At 43.4% G+C, this 21,881-nt stretch overlaps 1 protein-coding gene across 4 annotated transcripts in view; it reads right to left on the reverse strand.

Annotated features, from left to right (window-relative positions):
- SPTBN1 (spectrin beta, non-erythrocytic 1) overlaps window positions 1–21,881 on the reverse strand; it is a 192,708-nt gene that overhangs the window by 71,585 nt on the left and 99,242 nt on the right. The gene's annotated exons all lie outside the window — the stretch shown is intronic.

The raw sequence follows: 21,881 nt of genomic DNA on the forward strand, positions 1-21,881 counted from the left end.
CCCACTTCTGGTTCTGTAGCATGAATTTGCGCCCAAAGACCCAAGATCTACTCCTTTCAGTATAAGCCCAAACCCACCAACGTGTTTATGCATTAATCTACAAAAAAAGGGAGCAGATCCCCCAAATTTTTTATGTATTTCACCACTACTAGGTGACAACTCAAAGGCCATCCTTGACTATAAGGGCATGTACCTGGTGGCATGGGGATACTGGGTTCCCAGGCTGAACAGAGCATCCTGGGAGGTCTGCCGGGAAGGCTTCGCTGAGGCCTCCAGGTACCCTACCACAGGGAGGGAGCCAGATGGAGCCAACAGCGGGTGAGCCTGTACTGCGGCCAGCCTGGCAGGTGAGGCAGCTGGCCACCTGCTGCGGTGAGCAGCTCAGCCTTCCCCTAAAGCAACAGTCTGTCCAGCAGGAAAGAGGGCCTTTCCCCGGGACAAACACCAACCCAAAACAGACAAAGGATCAGAAAGGGCAGGACTGAAGGAATGAGAAAAAGGTAATAAGGGGGTACAGCGCAGATGAAAAAGGAGCTGTACCAGTAACATCATGAGAGGTCACAGAGAAAAGATCACATGCATTATTAATCACACAATCATCATGATGGACGGCAACTTCATGACACTGACACAGAGAGCTGTATTTTTGCCTGAAAGTTAGCGGTTTTGAAAGAGGGGGTCCAGAGCAGAATACAAAAATATTAAGCTTCTCCTAAGTACGTTTCACAGATAGCAAGTAACTCCTGGTTCAGATGTATTTAGGGTCAACTAATTTTTTTTAATTGTAATACATTTTATGTGCTACACTGGAGTTGGAAGTGTCTTTAATAAAGCGCTTGATGGGTATCGAGGCTGTTATTAAAAGGGTTTGGGCTCAAAGTCACTACACCACACCCAGCCTATCAAGGGAACAAGATCAAAATGAGAACCTGCTTGGATTATGGTATTTCTAAATAAACAAGCACAAAAGGTGTTCCTCAGCCAACTGTCACTCCTTTGGGTGAATCTCACAGTACAGAAACACTCCTGGCTTCTTTCAAGTTCTGAATTAACAGGTTCCTTTACAAGGGGATTCCAGAGATTTGCTTCAAAAGACAGTAAGTGCACTCGCCCAGCACCTAGTTCTGAGAGTGGCAGTCCAACCCGACTCTCCTCCCCTAGGAGGAGTCTGCTCCACTGAGCAGAAATAAAACTGTTCCACACAGCCTTAGGATCTTGTGTGAGGCGGGCTCCTCAGGTCCCCAGCAACTCCAGAAGAAGGGAGAGAAGACGAGGAAGAGGAAAACTTCAACAAAAATAAAAGGAGAGGAGCGAGAGCTTGCTTTCTTGTCCTCACTCCTGCGTTCTTCTATGCTCCCCACACAGCTTACGAGCAGGCCCCAGGTCACGTAAGCATGCTAGAAAAGTCACATAAGGCCTAAGTTCCTCCAGCTCGCGCCATGCACTGGAAAAGGCACAGAAGATTCCATCCAAGGACTGGACCAGAACCAACACTCTCGTGACACACTAGGGGCAGGAAATGGGCTCAGCAGTGAGACACAAAGTCCAGTCAGCTTAGTGTGTCCTCTTACTACGGATAGGTCGGTGAACAACAAATACTTCTGAGGCCTGAAGGAGGGGAAAGGGAGGGAAAAAAATCCACCCAGCAGCCTAGCTGAGGATGAGGCAGCGTGTCCTTGGGGACTCCGTCCTTTGTTCCACCCTTCCTGGGAAGGCACGATGACATCATCCTGCACTGGCAACGCGGCGAGACCGGGGCAGATTAAGCCAGCCGGCGGCCTGAGGAGGAGCAGGCAGCCCCTGGCACAGACGATGGCAGACGGTCCACAGGCGTGTCTCCACGCTTGAGCCGCTGTCACTGTGCCAGACTTGCGTGAGGAAGCGGTGGGAGGAGCCAAGGAAGGACAGCCCACTTCTAGTCCTACCAGTATGAGGCAAACCTGGTAACAAGAAAAGGGAGCCCTTGCAAACCCCATATTGATTTGGTTATTTAGACCAGGGGTTCTCAACTCCCCTCAGGACACCAGACATGGGCAATGTCTGGTGACATTTTTGACTGTCGTGCCTGGGGTGGGGGGAGGGGTGCTACACTGGCACCCAGTGGACAGAGGCCAGGGATCCTGGTAAACATCCCATAGTGCACAGGACAGCCCCGGCACAAGGAATTACCCAGCTCAAAACGTCAGGCGTGCCCAGGCTGGGAATTCCTGGTGTAGACATTCTGGGCTCCCACCAAAAGGAGCTGGCATTTGTAGCGTCTCAGACGCACTTCCCAGAGAGCGAGAGGCCCCCGCGCTGGGGGGTGTTGTTCAGTCATGGCTCTCTTCGGCCCCTGCCACAGCACCCTGATGGTGTGCACGCTGGCCGCAGCAGGAGCACTCACCACGCCCTCCACCCCACCCATCCCACGAAGCACTACTTCCTTGCAAGAAAGAGCAGCTGCCTCTGTCTGTGCCTCCAGGACAAGCACAGGGCGAGGCTCAGTCTGGGCCAGTGTGACCACGGCCACTTCTGTCCCCAAGCCAAATCATGCCTGCATCTGCTCCCAACAAGCTGACATGGCTGAGCCTTACACTACACGGGGGCAGGTTCCCCGTCCCAATGCCCCCAGCCCTGCTCATAACCTGCTAAATGCTGCCTCCCAGAACAGGCACCTCCACAGCCCTATTCCCGGGAAGGACCTCTCAGCTGTTGTCAGTCCATGCCCCCTCCCCACCACACTGCATTTATTTAGAGGGACTGACCTCAGGTCCCTCTAGCATTGGATGAGAGGAGGTGAAGTGCAAAGTGCCCGGCTTGTTCTAACTGTTCACTAAACCAGCTCCTTCTCTACTGGCCCAGCAGAGCAGCCAGCGCTCTCATCAATTCAAACCATCTGAGATGCAGGATCATGGAGCCACATGGCCGCAGGGTGCAACCAAGGCTTTACAAGTCCTCTAAAACAACACTCTTTCTAAAGCAAAAACATCCCTTCCACCGTACCTGGGCCAGCTATTTAAAAATCCCAGAAAGGGAGGAAACTATGTGAGTGGACGTGGCAGTAGGTTGTCAACAGTCTTACAGAAAGGAAACAGTTTGTTCTTTCTTTTTTTATTAAGATAATAATAGCATCACTGAGACTTACTTTGTCCTAGGTACCTATCTATGTGCTTTACAGTCAGGTAGAATTAGTAACTTTCCAGGCAGGCTTGCTCTAAAGCCTGGGTTCTCAAATACTGCAATAATGCCCCTAGCACGACATTAAAACACAAAACCAAACACATTTCCCACAATACAAAACAAAGAATCACCCATCATCTCACCATCCTAACCCAAGTCCTTATTTTGTGAAAGGGTCTGCTCCATCACTGGGAAACTCCAACTATTGTACAGTGTCTCCATCCAGTCTATATGTCTCTATGGCCCAGCAAAGCTCACTCCACCTACAGAGACACGGGTCTACAGAGAATATGGGTCTCCTCCCTCTTCCACATAAGGGCCTTCGGGTTTAAACATTCTTCACCGACACCTCTTTGCAATGAGTGGCACAACGTGGTAGGCAGAGTGGAAACCAAGATGGTACCTCAGGACACGACCACCTCTGGTAGCCTCGCATCAATGCATACCAACCAATGGAAGGCAGGACTTGAGGCACTTACAATGCTAGCAGCCCAGAGACAGGAAACATGGGGAACCAGGTAAAGGAAGGGCAGAAGGAATCAGAAGCGCCGCCCCCCTTCATGGGAGGGGGCCTGGTGAGTCTATGTGTCATTGCAGGAGTGGGAGTCGGGAAAGGCTAAAGCTACTCTCAAAATAAGCCTCCAGACCCACTGATTCTACCAAAATGTCCTCAGAACCCTGAAAATCTGGGAACCAGAAGTGGTTCCAGGTGTGAAGATCCAGCCAGCTAATTCTTTGGCACCATAGGCTCAGAGAAAAATAGGCCAGCCACCTGGAAAACGAGAATCACTGAGAAGAAGAGAAAACCCAATTTGAGTGGCAACACCTGCATCAGCTTCTGATCCCTGGAAGGAGTGAATCGTAGGTAAAATTCTACTATGGTGTGCTTTCTTGACAACGGAATTTGATAAGATGGTGTGCCTGCAGTTACATCATCATGCATCTGAACAGCAACTTGCACCTTCTCTGCACAGCAACTCTGTCAGGGAGGTGGGACACGAGGGGTATCTCCACCAAAGCTCAAGACTTGGTGAGGATAAGCACTGCTCTGCATCATCAACCAGTAAGAAGCGGAGCCGGCATACGCCGGGTGTCCTTAGGTGGTGCTCCGTCTCTTCCACCGTTCAGGCAGGTTAAAAGGAATTAGGATGCACGCATGGATACACCTTCTTCTTTAAGTACCTAGATTTGCTGTCTTTGGGTTTTGATAAATAACTTAAAAATTTTAAAAGATGGTTTACCAAAAAGAGATGAAATATTTATAACAGAGAAACATTCTTGCCTAATTTTAACCAAAGGTTATGAATATCCTCTCCATCATCATCCCCTTCGAAGCACATACCTGACTTCTGTGCTTTTGAGGGAATGACTATCATCAATACTAGAAGACTGTAATGCTTCGACATTTATTTACTCTGGAAAATTTGCTGCAACTGGAAAAACAAACACTGTGTTAGCATAAGTTAAGCTAAAGGAGATAGAACTAGCTTTGATGAACAGAAGGGCATTGTGTGATGGAAATGATTGTATAGCATCTTTTGGCAACACCCCATGCACAGAGTGCTAAACAAAACCACATTCACCATATGCCATAATTCTGGCTATGAAAGGGGATGGGAGCCAGGGGCGAAGAAAGGCCTGAAGGCATGGAACATTTCTGGATGGAAAAAAAGGGAAATACAGAAAGAGGAACTGACAAAAGACCCCGCGTTCACTATTCCCTCAAAGACTAGATTTATACCTGGCTGCAGAGAGCAGATCTTTCTTCTACTTTTCAAACAGTCTGAACCTGCTGGTATAACCCAAGAATATTTTCTTACCAGGATCTTCTTCAATTGTGCTAAGATAGTGGCCTGTCTGAAGGAAGAGGTGGCAAATGTACAATTTTTCTCTAGACAGACTGATAGCTATGTTAGATGTAGATGTGGGTTCACAGTAGGAATTGAGAAACGAGAACAAAAGCTGAGAAGAAATCAAAAGGAGGTGATGGAGCAAGCATCCCATGAACACAGCCACATGACTGGCTATTTAAATGGACAATATTATAGCTATCTGGGTAAGGACTAATCTGAAGTTGAGAGTATTAATAAGCTCCAGTACTTACAAAGCACCTACTGTATGTGAACTCTGTGTTCTAGTTAGTCTAGCTGGGAAAACAAAGTGGAAAGTCAAAAAATAACAAAAGATATTACAAAGGAGTACAGGATCAGCTGCCAGGAGAATGATTTCAAGATGTGTTTCTGGGTGTTTGGAAGAAAAAGTTCACTATGGATGAGCTTTTCTTCATCACTAAGGATGGCTTCAGGCCCTGTCCTTCAACAGTCACTTGTGTCTTTCTCATTCTTACCCATCCTTTTTTTTTCTTTTTTTAAGTTTTTATTTATTTATTTAAATAGTCTCTACACCCAACGTGGGGCTGGAACTCGGGACCCCGAGATCAAGAGTCGCATGCTCTACTGACTCAGCCAGGTGCCCCTCATTCTTACCCATCTTAAACATTACTGCTGTAGTTGCCTTCCCCAAACAGTGCTTTCTCAGGTTACACCACTGTGCCAAAACCTCCAGTGGCTCCCAGCCATCCACAAGAGGGTCCAAACTGAGACAGGAGTTCAGGGGTCCAGAGCAGCCTCTGCAGAGGAGGCACACTTTCCTCTGGGATCCTCCCTAACACATCAACAGGTCTTAACGTTCTCAACTCTCACACCTTGCACATTTCTTTGTTTAGACCATTCTCCTCACCTGAAAGGCACTCCCTCTTCCCTTAGTCTTCCCTGAAGACCCAGGCCCAGATTAGCCCTTCAGCAGGCCAGCATTTGATGGGTGTGATCTCTTTTTATCATGTATCCTGTGTCCTTTTTCTCCTCAACTAGCCTGTAATTGCCCCCAGGGAAAGGACCCAATTCTACATCTGTTTAGCACCTCACCATATACATGCCTGGCAGAGTGAGTACAGTGAGTACACAACAAGCATCTGTTGAATGAACCAGCAAATTTGCAATGCCCAACAGAGGCACTCAATAAATCCTGGGGCTACTGGAGGTCCTACCGAAATTACTGAGGAGAGAAATTTCAAATCACCTAAAACAGGGCCTAAGAAGTTAAATGTTATCACTGTACAGCAACTAAAACTCTTTCACAACTGAATTGCTTCTTGCAATTGTTCCTCAAGGTCTGATAAATGATAAAATACAGTTTTGTGGTATGGTCTTTCAGAATAAAAAGGGGTCTAAAGCTAACCTGAAAAGTTGCAAAATTTTTTATTTTTCATTTTGTTTTGTTTTGTGGCAATTGCCATCACATACGTATACAGTAGAATGAGGGAGCAAAATACATAAGTGTCATTATAACAGTATTTCAACATGACCAAATAGGCCATTAGTCAACAAGACTTAATTTATACTAATTTTAACAATTTATCCATTAAAACTCAATTCTTCAGTTAAAAAAAAGAATCCTAATTCAAAACAAAAGACTACAGTAGGGTGGAGTTCCCATATGTGCCTTGGCTTGAAAAAATAAATAAATCATTTCCCATGAGCAACATGCAAAACACAGAGCAGGAAACCGGAAACAGGCAACTGGATGTATTGATAATAGAGAATCAAACTGTTATCTTGAGGCAGCAGAAGGAAGGAAACTAATCTTTTGACTAAAGGCCTCCCTGGGACGGGTTAGTCTGCGTGTGGGCGGGCCTTCAATTATGTTTGCTGATTTGTATATAAATAGAACTTCAGTTAAAATATTTTTCCTAACAGTTTAACCTGCTTCATGGACAAAACACATGTAAACATCTGTTCTAAATGCATGTGTAGCAAATACGCAATTCTCTGCTAACACTTAACAGTCTGATATGCAGACTACAGAACAACTGTGAACTCTATATAACCTTGCACCTACCATTTACGTCAGTGGAGCAGGCCCTGCCTGCAGCTTATAGCAGGTCTTTCTTTTGAGTAGACCAGCCCAATTCTGTCAACTGGAAACTAAGACATTGCAGAGGGAGACTCACAATAATGAACTGAGAAAGAAGGCCAATTCTCAAGGGTCCTGCCTCCCAGTCATGGTCATCACTTCAAGGCGAGCCCCTTACAGTCACAATCCACAGAGTCCAGACTGTGGAGGAGGCTAAGGTGATGGATGGTAGGGGAGAACTCTGAAAGCAAATGGCCGGAGGAACACCACTGACTCTTCTCAACAAGAGCAAAGCTGAGGGGGCACCTGGGTGGCTCAGGTCGTGATCCCAGGGTTCTGGGATCGAGCCCCGCATCAGGTTCCCTGCTCCGCGGGAAGCCTACTTCTCCCTCTCCCACTCCCCCTGTTTGTGTTCCCTCTCTCGCTGTGTTTCTGTCAAATAAATAAATAAAATCTTAGAAAAAGGGGCGCCTGGGTGGCTCAGTCGTTAAGCATCTGCCTTCGGCTCAGGTCATGATCCCGGGGTCCTGGGATCGAGCCCCGCATTAGGAAGCCTGCTTCTCCCCTCCCACTCCCCTGCTTGTGTTCCCTCTCTCGCTGTGTCTCTGTCAAATAAATAAATAAAATCTTAAAAAAAAAAATCTTAAAAAAAAAAAAGGCGCAAAGCTGAGAACTAGGGTGAAGTAAGTAGTGTAAAATGCCAAAACCAGGAGGGAAAATTAAATGCCTTTAAAAAATAGAAAAATTTAATGTACATGTGCAAACTAAAAAATAAAACAAATAAAAAGCAGACACAGACCCATCAGTAGAGAGAACGAAGTGATGGTTGCCAGAGGGGAGGATGGGCAAACAGGTGAAGGGGAGTGGAAGAGTCAGGCTTCCAGCTATGGAATGAATTAGTCAAGGAAATAAAATGCACAGCATAGGGAATACAGTCAATGGTACTCTAACAGTGTTGTATGGTGGCAGATAGGAAGCAACACCTGGGTGAACACAGCATAATGTACAGAGTTGTTGGATCACTCTGTGTCAATCATATTTATATTTATATAAATATATTAATATATTTATTTCATTTCTATTTATATTATAAAAATAATAAAAGCAAATTCATCAAATAACTTTGATTTCTGGGGAAATTCACCTTGATAAGAGTTATTAGATGAACTTGGAAATGTTAATGTTTTATATTTATTTTAAAATATTAAAAATGCTTCATAGGAAAAAATATAAGTAAATGATAAAAGGAAATGATTGGCTCCAGTGCAAAATAATTCATCAATGAAGCTTATTTTAAAAAAGGATGCTATTTATTTTACTAAAACTCTGAAGTGTACATAATTTTCCAGGAATGCTATTAAGTAATACTAAATTTCATTATACTATCTAAAAAAATACTGTCAGTACCCTGATTCATACCGGTCATTCCAAAGGAATTACTATAGCTGCTACAGTAGCAACAATAACATATTAAATTTATTGAGCCCATGTGCCAGAACATCTTCTCCTTTAAATCTATTAATTTATTTAGACCCACTGTTATTAGATATATTTATTATTATTCCAAGGTTACAGCTGGGCAATGGGATTACCTTGGGCAATGGGATTATGATGGATACTGAGTAACAACATCTCATTTATTTGACACCAATAACAGATTCCCCCCCCCCCACAGTATTTAAAATAAATGCAACTTAATCCTTGGAAGTTTGTAACTATAATTGTGTTTTGATGAAAATGTTTCTGAATTTTGTTGCATATGCCTGAATAAACAAAATATGATAGAGGAGCCTGGGTGGCTCAGTCAGTTAGGTGTCTGACTTCAGCTCAGGTCATGATCTTGGGGTCCTGGGATGGAGCCTGTGTCAGGCTCCCTGCTCAGCGGGGAGTCTGCTTTTCCCTCTCCCTCTGCCCCACCCCTGCTTGTGCTCTCTGTCTCTCTCTCTCAAAGAAAATCTTAAAAAAAAAAAAAAATCCAAATATGATAAAGATTTAAAAAAAAAACAAACAGGACCTATGAAGAAATATTCAGAAACCGTTCGCTAAATTTCTCTGAAAATGGGTGGCACACTTCCAAAGTACCTTCGCATATACAAGCAGTGCTATCATGAGCCTGACATTTCAGCAGGAAAAGGCCTGAAGCTGCAGCCAGGGAGAGTCACAGCTGGACCAAGGATAAAGTCCGTCCTATGCGGCACCCATGCACTGGTGGATGCTGTGTTAGGGCTGTCATTAACTTCACCTTGCCCATTAAGACATCAGTTCTAACTAGAAGAGGCACAGAAAGAGTGTGGTGATTTGCCTGAGGGCATGTGGCTAGCAAAGGCACATTCAGGATTAGAACCCTCATCTATATGAGCCCTGAAGAATCCCAAAACCCCTCCTCACACCACCATCCCACACTGCCTGAGGAAAATAAGATTATTACCCTCCCAAAACAACACCCATCCACTCAGGTCAGCTCCTTTGTGGCTGAAAAGATCAATTTAAAATAGGCACCAGCAAACTCTGGCCTATAGCCTGTTTTTGTACAGTCTAGGGGCCAGAATGTTTTTTCGTATTGGGGGTGGGGGAGGCGCACTGAAGGAGAGTGCGGAGATATGCTGGAGACCCTATGTGGCCTGCAAAGGTTAATATAGTTACTACTATCTGGCCCTTGAAGTTTCATCAGTTCCTGGTTTAAACATTTTTGGAGTATCATTAGTCCTGTGTCCCCCTTTGTTAGCTTCCATTTTCAAATCAAAATCAGCTTAGCAAATATGCACTGAACACTTGCTATGATCAAAATACCATATGGGGAACCATTTGAATTTCTACTACTAAACATGCAGCCAGGTTGATATGCCTCATTTTTTTTTTTTTTTTAAGTTGGATTACTAGGATGCTGCCCGCATGTCAGATCAGCCAGGGGGTGAACTCCAGGGCCTCTCCCCTCCCCAACTGAGGAGTATTTTTCCTTGAAACAACAGGATTAAAAGTGCTACCCCAGCAGTCAGGAGGGACACAACACAGTGGAAACCACAGGCCGGAACTCAAGGCTGTACCTACATGTTCAAAGGATGAGGAAAAGTCAGGAGGCTTGCGGCCAGATTTCCCAACTTCCCACTTCCTGTGTGCACAAGCTTCAGGTCCTTGGTTCTTACCCTGATATACACACTTTATTCACCATCGCTTCTCCTCCCCCAGTTCTCTCTGGAAGGAAACTAAAAAATATTACGTTCTAGGTAGATTAGGGTAATTTGTAATATCCTCAAAAAGTGGAAAAAGCTTAGAACTAAACAGATACCACATCCTTAAGTATCCAACTTATATGGGAGAATGCTAACATTAATACAGATTAGGACAGAATTTTTTAAAGGGCAACAACCATAATGAGTACACTAAAACTTTATAGAAGGTAATTTCATTGCAATATATGGGGGGAGGGGATTACCTTTTCTTAGCAACAACTAAAGCAGCAGAAAATAATATATCCTAATCAGGTTATCATCTGGCACACAAATTCACTGGTTAAAAAATAAAATCCTTTACTTCATTTTCAAGGGCTAAAGGTACGTTTTTATTATAGAGGAGCCTGGGAATTAAGTGGAAGTGGTGAGAATTAGAACTTACTATGTTTCTTTTTTCATGCAATGCACAAAAAAGGTCGCCATACTGTTCTGTGAACAATGTAGCTGGTCTGAGCCAGTCTATTAAAAATCAAATAGTGTGTGCCCTGGCCCTAACTTATATTCTCTCTTCTCCAATTTCCAGAATTCTTAGGGTCAACAGTGCAAGGAGAAAAACAATTCTCTTTCACACCCTAGAGTTACATTACTGTAGGACATTCAAGATTCAAAAGGATACTGCTGTACCTCAATGCTTTCAGAAAGGCTGATGCTGCCAATAGGCTAATACTGCACAAATTCTAGCCACTCAGGATGGTTTCTGATAGCTGTCCCATTTAAGGAAGATGTCCAACTTACCTCTAATTCACTATTCCAAAGAGCTAAATAAAGTCCAAGAAACTCTTTTATAAAACCAGAGACACACAAAGATAAGAAGGAGGGGACAAAGACCTAAAGGTCACCACAAAGCAGTCCACTTTTCATGGATGGCACAGTGCTTACTATCATGATCATTTCCTAAATGAATCAGTTGTGGAAGTGCCCTTCTAAGATAATCTATCATGGAAGTCCTCCAAATACGGTTATATCTGTAAATTCAATCTGCCAAGGATCAGCATTTTGGAACAAAGAATGTTATAGTAATGTCAAGTTATCACTTGGAACTATACAATTAGGACAAGATTCCAATTAATGAGAAATTTAAAAACAAATAAACACAAAAGAATTTAGGAACTGGCTCCTGTCCTAAGGATCATTACAAATTAGTCACCTAAGTCCCTGTGGCAGTGACCGTGACTCCCTGTAGAAACTATCAGGGTTGAAATGGAAGACCGAGAAGTTGAAATAACTAATGGCTGTGACAAGATTTTTTTTTTTAAACGCCTCATGTCGTAAAGATAAGCTGCTTCCTGGACTGAACTAAAGAATTTTTGAGTTTAACACTATTTTCTAAATGATATTCCAGTATACCAAACCAAAATTTTCACTTCTCATTGAGTGAGAACAGCACATGTTCTACACCAGTACCCAACATTCTGCCATACAGGCCTCTTCTCACTCTTGTTTCCTCTTGCGTTCATCTATTAACCAATGAACAAGCATTTACGGAGTAACTGGTCCAAAGGCACTGGGAAGGGCACCTAAAAGCATTAAGAGTCCTTTCCTAAAACAGCAAGAAATTTTCAATTCCTTGAGAATTGGCAGCATTTGATAATTGATGCCCACACTCAACCACCATTTAGTTATTTTTAAGATCTATTAAAAGGAAAAAGAGAAAGTTATCACTCACAGGGTCAAACCCTGAAAAACAATTCTGGTAACTTCCTTTGTGGCTTTACTCAACCTCACACACAGAATGGTTACACAAGATTTCCTATAAAGCCAAATAATACAGAATTTTGGCAGACGGATCCTTTAAGTACACAATGTACATTCCCTTGTTTTAATAAAGGAGGACAGAAAAAGTGGTGGAAAAAAAGACCTCAGATTCAGCCCCTATGATGACCTCGTCAACAGGGTGGGTGGCACCAAGGGATCCCTCACCCTAATCAAAGGAAGACAGTTCAGTTTATAAGAGTTTGTTTTAATTATTAATAGGAACACTAATCAAAGCTTTAAGTGCAGTTTCGTACAACACAATGCACACGGTGTGACGCAGACCATACTGAATCTTTATAGCTTACAGCCAGTTATGTACCTTAATTCTTTCACGTGACTAAAGCAACAAAAGGGGAGGAAAAAGGGCATAAATAGGGAGCAGGTTCTTCTGTTGTTCCATTTGTTGTGGAAACGTAAATCTGTTGCACAGTATTGCTTAACCTAAATGCAAATCCCTTCCCACAACACAGAAAGCCTACCTTTACAATATCCCAGAATGCGCTCCCACCCACACGCAGGACCCCCAACCTCAGGACCCTCCCATCCCTATAAGCAAGGCTTTATCTCCCACCTCACAGAGTCAGGTCCTTGTAACAGGTGAGGGGACCTGGCTGTTTGTAGTGCTGCCAGTTTGTGAGGTAATGGGGGAGGTTAAAGCAACCCTGTCACAGGAGAAGTATTTCTGCTATTACCTAGATACGCCTGGGAAGCAGAATGCTATGGCTGATTTGTTCTTCAGGGACATTTTATAGCTTAATGAAGACTTTAGTTGTTTCTCCTCAACAGCCTGTATAAAGATAATAATCTTGGAACTGGGTGGGAAGGGCTCAAAGCCCACAGATGTTCCGCTGAGGTGGCAGAAAGTCCCACTTCCAGGACTAGGTGAAAGAAGGCAAAAATAAACTAACTCTATCCCATGGGCAAATCCTGCCACTTACTGAAAACATGGAGAAAAGGACACACTAGCGTGTGTGGTTGGTGGGAGGGTAAATGGCAAGAGCAAACCTAAAATATGCGTTTCCTCCATCTACCAATCACACCAGTGGGATATTTACTTTCTAGAAATACTTGTCCAAGCACCAAAGATGTAGAAGATGCAGATGGCAGATTTTTAAAAAAATTGTAAAGAAAATGGGTATCAGCAACAACAAAAGAGGAAAGACCAGAAACTATACATATATACTAACAGGTTAATTAAAATAAGACAAAAACAAATAAATAAAATTAAGACGCATTTATGTAAAATAATAGTATGTATGCATTAAAAAGAGTAAGGGAAATCTGCATTATACAGGTTTAGGAAGTTGGCCATGAATGAAGAGTCATAGAACAGTGTATATATTTAGTACGATCCTATGGAGATACCTATATATCTATCTATTATAGATATATATTTAAATGTAAATGTAAACATATCTATATGTTATATAGATAGATAGATTTAAATGTAAATAAGCAAATAAAAAGGTATGCATGGCTACTTCCCAAATATTAACTATAATTGTCTCAAGGGAGCACAACCAGAGACTGGAGGATTTCCACTTCTGTATTCCTGGACTGTTTGTTAATTGTTTTGTTTAAAAAAAAAAAAAAAAAAAGGAGCACATACCATTTCTGAAATATTCAAAGGGCATTTTCATTTGAGGGGAAAACAGACAATTCATCTTAATTTGGTAAGAGAACCCAGGCTCACAAATGGGTCTGAGATTGGTGAGCAGGAAATATAGTATATGTGCTGCCGAAGCGAGCACTGGTGAGCAGGAAATAAAAAGGGCACCTGCTGGAGGAAAACATTCTCCCAGGGCACCACAAAAGGTCACATGCAAAATGCTGTCTTTGGTGAGTACTCTAAAATAAATAAAATGTCACCCTGAATTTTCATGCCTATCTTCTGGAGAATGCCAAATCAGTATTTAACTTTATAAAACATTTATAAGCAAAGTAAGGCAAACAAATATTAATTCTTCCTTTTAGTAGATGGAGAATTGAGGAGATTAATACAAAAATAAGTGACATTCACTGAAGAAACACTGAGGTCTACAGGATGCAGGATGCTAGGGTAGTAGTTTGCAAACAGGTTCCACCTCAGATTTCATCTGTAGGAAAAACAAATGCTATCTTTAAAAAGTGTCTGAAAATTGCCGTATGAAGCGCTGAGAAATTAGAATGCATGCTGGAAGGGTTTTCAGTTTAATAACACACCAGCCTCATCCACAGTTAATGCACTACAAGTAGTAAGTGGCAAAGGAGACGAAGGAGCAAAGCACCTAGAATCATCTGACCAGAGCTGATTCAAGGCGTCAAAGCTTCACAGCTGAGGTTTGAGTCTAAGCGACATCACCAACCAGCCAAAGGATAAGATCAGAACCCAATGGGGGTTGATCTACCAGTGCTTCGGCTATACAAGTGGGAAGCTCCATGAACACGATCCCAAATGATCGGGGAATTCAATTACTGTCTTCCATACCCAACAGTATACTTAGGGTTTACTGAGCACTTACTGTAAGCGCCATGGACTCTTCTAAGCACTAAAACTCACTGACTTCTTTCCACCACCATATAAAGTAGACATTCTTACCAAACATGTTTTGCATAAGAGCAAACTAAAGCTCAGAAAGGTGCAGTGACTTGCCCTAAGTCACAAAGCACAGTCCCAAGGGTTTGAACCAAGGTCTGCCTTGCCAGCCCCCACTGTTCTAAACAGAATTCTACACTGCAAGGACGTTACCCGGCATCTGAGAAGAAACAGGAGGCAAGCCTGATACGTTTTTCCCCAGCTAAGGGGGGAGCATCTTAAGTCATCCTGCAAACTTAATTCCTGACAATCTGAACACCCAGAGGTTTACTTATAATTCAAGGCAGAAACCCTCACCAAAAAGAATCCTCCACTCAACCGTGCTTCCAATTCCACTAGGATCTCTCACCAAGTCCCCACAAGGGAAGTGTATGTCTCTGCCCCGCCTGACACCATGAGGAGTACCAACAAGGATTCCTTTGCTTTCGGTCACCACCAATCCAAACCGAAGATCAACACTTTCCTTTTCCCAACCTCCATTAAAATTCTTCCTTAGACTCTGGAACCAGTGAGTCAAGAAAACTAGCTTTCTAACTGTCTGCCATCATGTATTTTAACAAACACATGAGATAATTTAAAGTATGCATCTGTTTAAAAAAAAAATCAATTATTGATTGAAGGCTTTGAATGGTTGAGGTTACCCAAAACCAGGCTTCCAGAGCCATCCTATTCTCGGCCCTGGTAATTACAGGTATGCCATACATCAAACCACAGAGCGGCATATGTGCAGCCAGGGGGGAGTGAAATGCCTGTTGTCTGGCACAGGGAAAGGTCCTCATTCCGTTTGGAAGTGAGCAGAGTCATTAGTTAATAAAAAGTATAGCTTGGGGTAATTAGCAGCAACAAAAACTTTTAGCTGAGTTTCCTCCCTTTATCTTGAGGCAGTTCCTATAGACAGATGCTCAGAATTAATGAAGTTTAATGAGACCTGCAGCAGCTGGCTAATTAGTCAGTAAGGAAGAAGCAGTAATGACAAGGGAAAAAGGGTTTTACTCTTGTTATAAGCTCAGGCCTTGAACAGTTTTTTAAAACCGTGGGGCTATACCCCCAGGAAAATCCCTGAAAGGCCTCCAAGTGGTCCCAAAGGGGGGGGCGGAGCATGAATGCTGTGCCACCCAAGGGTTGGCTCGCCAGCTGAGGGGTAACTATGGGAGCCCAGAGGCACGGTGGCAGCTCAGTGCCAGCCACGATCCTCTGGAAAGCAACACCAACTGGTTAACACCAAAGGAAGCCCATGTCCTGGGCAAGCTGGACAGTCACCGTCTTCCGTCTCACTGAAGCCCTACTGGGAATTCTCAATTCAGAGCATCCCTTCCTCCCCAACACTAAGAATATTAAAAAGGGTTATCAGTCATGAAGGAGAAGCACTTAGTGACTACGGACAACCCCTCTACTTTCTACCCTACACGTACCCTACACGTGTACTACCATTGTATTTGTTATGTGTGCATCTCATCTTCGCCACCTCTAGGCCTGGTACTTTTGGACATGTATGGTAAGAACCCAAATCCTTTGAGAATTAATTCACTCCTGGCAATACATTTCTCATTCTGTCAAACAATGAGGGAGGGAGGGAAGATTCTTTGGCTAAGAGAATCAGAATATCCTGGGATTACCAAACCCACCCCATTGCCCCAGACACACAAATAAGCAGAGGACAGCAATACTACTGATCATCCCAATTCACAAGGCCTGTGCTTCAAGCGGCTTTCCCAGTAATATGGATGAATTTGTCCTCTATTTATTCAAGACACACACTGTGAAGAGCCAGGGTGGGCATTTAAAATGAAAGGTGCCCGGCCAAAGTGAGCCAGAAGCCTCTAAATGTTACTGGTTTCCTGAAAGTTTCAGATGCTTCTTTAGTTTCACACATAGTTCTTTCTATCTTTAACCACCACCCTGCACAGCACCAAGAAATAAAATCTACTCTTTATGGAACAAAAAAGTCACCCCAGAGTAACTCTCACGGGGGGTATTACTTCAAAGAAAAATAGCCTTAGAGTCATCATTGTCACGAAGAGGATTTGCTGGGGTTCTATCGAACCACTTGAAAGCTTGAATTTTTTCAGCTTTGGCTTCCCTCCCCCCACAGGGGCCAGAGGCTATTAGGACCAGTCTGCAAACCTCTTTCATACATGGCTTTGAAGTAAATGAAAATATTCCCGTTAGTCATTTACATAAAGAAGGTCATACAGGTTTGTCCTACCAATACCAGAGAACAGTTCTCATCAGCTTTTACCCCAGGAGAGGAGAAAAGAAACACTCATTCAAGTTCAGCATAGAGATTTGGGTTTATAACCTGTCTCCAAAGTAAATACAGTTAACTGCTGGTGGCTATTTACTTTTACAGTTTTAGGACCTCGCTGTCACATGGTACTTTCTCATAAGACCTGACAAACAATACAGTCACTTTAGTCAATGCATTTGGCTAGAACCAGTTCCTACATTCTCATCAAAGCTTTAAGACTCAAGTTCTACCTGAACCCCAAGGTCAAGAGTCAGGAGTTACTGGAACTCATAAAGGTACTTTTCAGAACTCCACACAGCAGATCTTCTCAATTCAAAAGCAGGACCAAACCGCAACACTCAGACTCACTGCAATGCCCAATCTTCAGCCATGTGCCCCAGCTAAGTGAGGATCTGGTCTGTGCACAGTTTTGGTATTGAGAGAGCTAAAGATTTCCCTGCTTGCTATGCTGTTCCTACTGTACAGACATGAAGTAACCCTCACTGGGGATCAGGTGTTTTCAGAAATGTCTTGCTTTGTGATATTACATGGCTTACCCATACAAATGGCCACACACTTGCTGTCATCTCCACAGAATCAATCCTAAAAACAACAGCAGCTGATAACATGGTACTATATTCTCTCGCCTTGGGTGTCACTCTTCACACCTGTGGGGTATCACACAATGAATGGAATCCATCCTGACTATACGCTTGTCATAGCTCCTTCTACATTTTAAGTATGTTGCATCTCAGAAAAAAGGTAAAAGAGATCACTTGAACTATAGAAATCCATAAAATAAGGTGTATTCTCAAAAGAGATCAAAATGTGAGTTCACAACACATATGTCATGTAAGAGGGCTTTTCTATAGCACCATCAAGAGAGCATTTCTTGGGGGAAAAAAACAGATAGGCAGCACTGACATGGCACCTTTCAGTACTGCAACTGTCAGGCCTTCCAAAGAAAGATGTTAAAGGCCAAAGAAGAGAACAAACCCCAGTGTTCACCAACCCAATGGTCCTAACAGGAGCCTTGTGATTCCAGACTGTGCAAACAGAATAATCATCATAAACACATGTTTAAAAAATGATCACCAGGAGGGGCGCGTGGGTGGCTCAGTTGTTAAGCACCTGCCTTCGGCTCAGGTCATGATCCCAGGGTCCTGGGATGGAGCCCCACATCGGGCTCCCTGCTCCGCAGGAAGCCTGCTTCTCCCTCTCACACTCCCCCTGCTTGTGTTCCTGCTCTTGCTCGCTGTCAAATAAACAAATAAAATCTTAAAAGAAAAAATTACCAGGAGACACTTGCCTGGGCCAAATTAAATCATTTCTGGAACTAGATGGGGGTGGGGGGAACTCTGCAATAAGCATAAGTCCCTTGCTCCTCTTACGCCAAATTTATAGCACAATGGACAGCAAACAAAAACACGCCTGCAGTTTTAGGGTATAACAACAAGTAAGGATGGACTGGTGCTCCTCCTAAAAACTACTTTTACATCTGCTCTGGGAAAAGTCAAAAGGTGGCCTGAAAACAAAATACAAATAAGCAGCTGGAAGTCTTCCCTTTTACTTGACAGCAGCAGTGGAAGCAGAACAAAGGTAGCTTGACCTAAATGCACCAACAAATGCTCCACCAGTGAAATGTTTAAAGAGAATAAAAATCAGCACACTCCAAGAATGTAAACTTAAAACGTGGGTTCTGGCCCAACTCCATGTTCCCAGGTAACGCCATCACCACTGAAAACTGCCCCAGGCTTACCTTCTGTGTAGCCGATGCCGCAGGAGTGAGCATCACATCTTTAACTACAAAACTGTACTCCAGTACTACTACCCTTCACTCCAGGCTCTCCAAAAGTCTTCTTGCAAATAATGTTGTACACCGGCAAAATACCAGGCAAAACAAAACAAAACACCATTACAAAAACCAAAATGTCTCAACAACAAAAACCCAATACTGCTGAAATGGAAGTGGCGAGTGTTGGGTATGTAACATGGTGACAACCTGTACCGCTAAGGGGGGAGGAGGGTTAGGATCAAGGAGCCTGCATGGTCAGCTGAGTCCCTCTTATTCTGCCAGAATTACCAAAGCAAACCAACCATCAAAGAAAAGGGAATGAAGACTCCCAGGACTAGGCAAGCCTTGAAGTTTACATTGCATTTACCATGCTGCCCCTCACTATCCCCACCAATTCGGAGTGAAAGTCGCAACAAACCCATTACAGTTGGAGCCACATCAGGACTCTCCACTTCTGGGCAATCGCTTCCACCAAATCAAGGCTGTGAAATCCTAACAAAATGCTAATCTGAGATCTACAAAAGCTTGGGCCTTAATCACCATGAGAGAAATGCTCCTGAGAGGCAGCATGAAAAACTGGTGGAGGCTTCCGAGTCCAGGCCAGGCAGCCTAGGCTGGAATCCCAACTCCACCACTTCCTAGCTAAGTGTCCTTGGGCAAAGCATCCTTTGTACCTCAGCTTCCTCATTTCCAAAATAGAGATAACTCTTTTCTAATAGGGATGCGGCAGGAAGCATATGAATCAATACATGCAAAATACTTAGAAAAGTGCATGAGGGTAAGTATCAAGAACCTTTCCCTGTATTACTATTACCACCACCGGGGTGGAGTTTAAAGTAGGGACCCATTTTTTCCTTCTCTCTGCATGAAGATATAGCTTTTCTTTTGCTCTCCTTCTCCTCAGTAGCCTGTTAGTTTCCCAACAGGACTTATTTTGTGAGCCCAGAGGACACAGAAGCCAGAAATGCTTGTGGGTTTTTTTGTTTGTTTGTTTGTTTGTTTTTAAGCAGTGGGCACCTACCCAGCAAAGCCTTGCAGGAGCATTCGGTGAAATCAGTTACCACTGGTTACTGGTACTACTAGTAATACCCTCCATGCATTTATTTGCAGGAGCCTTCGCGTCTGTATCAGATGATGACTAACAGCCCCTTCTACCAGGTGAGGGAAATCAGATGCACGTCATTTGTGCGAGGTCATTTTACCCATTTCAGCTGCTAAGCACCTGATTCTCTGTACCTGTGCCAACATTAGCTAGATGCTGGCTAACAAAAAGGAAGCCAAAATCCCAACTACTACTACAAATAAGCACTAACAAGTGAAATGGAAGGGAAAAATATCTCACATCCTCGGCAGATGTTAGCCATTTTCCCAACACGTCTCACTGTTTTTGTGGCCTTCTCGGGTCATGTCCCATCCCCACCCCCAAGCACCCACTACTTCATTATCTAATTCTGGTCCTACTTAAAGTTGCAGCTCAAATGTCAACTCCAAAAAGTTTCTCTCACATCTCACAACCCAGGGATGTCATGTGCACATCTTAGAACACCTGCCACTTTCTATCCAGTATTCCCTTTTAGAAGGCAGTGACTGTCTTACACCTGTGTTTTTAGAGTGCTTAGCATCTTAGCTTGCTCACCATGGCACTCGAGTGCTTGCTGAATTGTTGATTAAACAGGTGGATGGATAGGATGGCTCCTTCAGCGATGTTAAGAGCTGTAAGCGTGTTCTAAAACTTTATCCTGCCTTCCTCCAGAGCTGATACTCTTCATTACTTAGTAGGCACGTGCTACTCTATCCCAACAGCCAGTCTGCAACTGGGCATCAACTAGAGCACATTATAAGCAAGTGGCTTCCAGGTCAATTTCTAGATAACAATTCTTACTACCTAAGTAAAGAAATTGAAGCAACAACTAGAGCCAAAAGCTATCTTCCTGGGCCTACACACACCTCCCATCCCATCAATGTTCCAGCTTTCAGTCACTAACTGAGCCACGCAGCAGCAGAAAGGTGAGGCAGATCTCGGTGACACCAAAATAAAACACAGACCAACGTCATTACGCAGCTTCCCCTCTAATTCCGCCCCCATAACCTAAACTGAACTAGGTTCTGGAAGCTGCCCTAAGTACCGACCCAAACATGTTTCCGTCATGCTACAGGTCAATTCCTGTCTCACCCAGGAGAAAGGAAGACAGACAAGGTGTGCACGACTGCCTAAGCAGAGGCAAGTTGGGACCCAGTTTTCCAAATGTATGTAAACATTATTTTCCCTCTCCTTTTGGTTCAGAGGTTTGTGGACAGATTCAACTGAGTCCCTGATACCTTAGAGTTGAGCTGTCATACAGATGGACCGTCACTGAGTCCCCACATCACTGCATCACAAGAGATTTCTGGCTGCAGGTTTTTGTTTTGTTTTGTTTTTATCTCTAACAACTCAAAATCCAAAGCCCTCAAAGTACTAGCACTGGGTCCTATCTATATGCATCTCCAAAGCTATATTTAAAAAGACCAAGGATTACTAACACCTGAATTTGGGCTATTACATGGTTCAACATCTTCCCAAATACCCTAATGCATTTACCAAGCACTGTATCCAAATGTGGGTGGATGTCAGCTCCGACCTTCAAGATAGGTAGATGCATTACCCCTCCTGGCAATGTCATGCCCCTTGCAATATCAAGGATAAGCAAATTAGCAGACTTCATTGTTTTTAATGGAAGGATTTACTCATCAGTAGCGTGCAGTTTTATCAGAAATCAATACTTGAGAAACCTGATTGGTAAGCCTTTCATTTTTAATCTGTGTATTCAATTTGTTGCTTGGTTAAATGTGACACTTTAAAACACCTCTCAATTTGGCTGAATCCCTCATAAGAATAATTAAATACATGTGTTTCAAAGTTTAAACGAAATTAAAGTCTATAAAACTACCCATGTGTTGATAGATATGTACACTCTGCCTTGCTATCTACCTCTATATATATAGAAAAAATATATACTTTAAGTTCAAAGAAATGTTGAAAATGGCCCCTTCTTGCTGCAGAATTTTGCGAAGTCACCCATGTGTCACTTGCTGGCTAAGCGACCATGCCACCTCATTTCACCCTGGGGATCTTCAAGGCAGATATGACACCACCTACCTCACAAGGCTACTAAATATATAAATACACACACACACACACACACACACACACACACACACACACTGAATATATACGTGAAAGCACCTGGT

Source organism: Callorhinus ursinus, unplaced genomic scaffold (assembly GCF_003265705.2).
Source record: "Callorhinus ursinus isolate GAN/ISIS: 27379988/994484 unplaced genomic scaffold, GSC_fseal_2.0 scaffold10, whole genome shotgun sequence".
Taxonomy (NCBI): domain Eukaryota; kingdom Metazoa; phylum Chordata; class Mammalia; order Carnivora; family Otariidae; genus Callorhinus; species Callorhinus ursinus.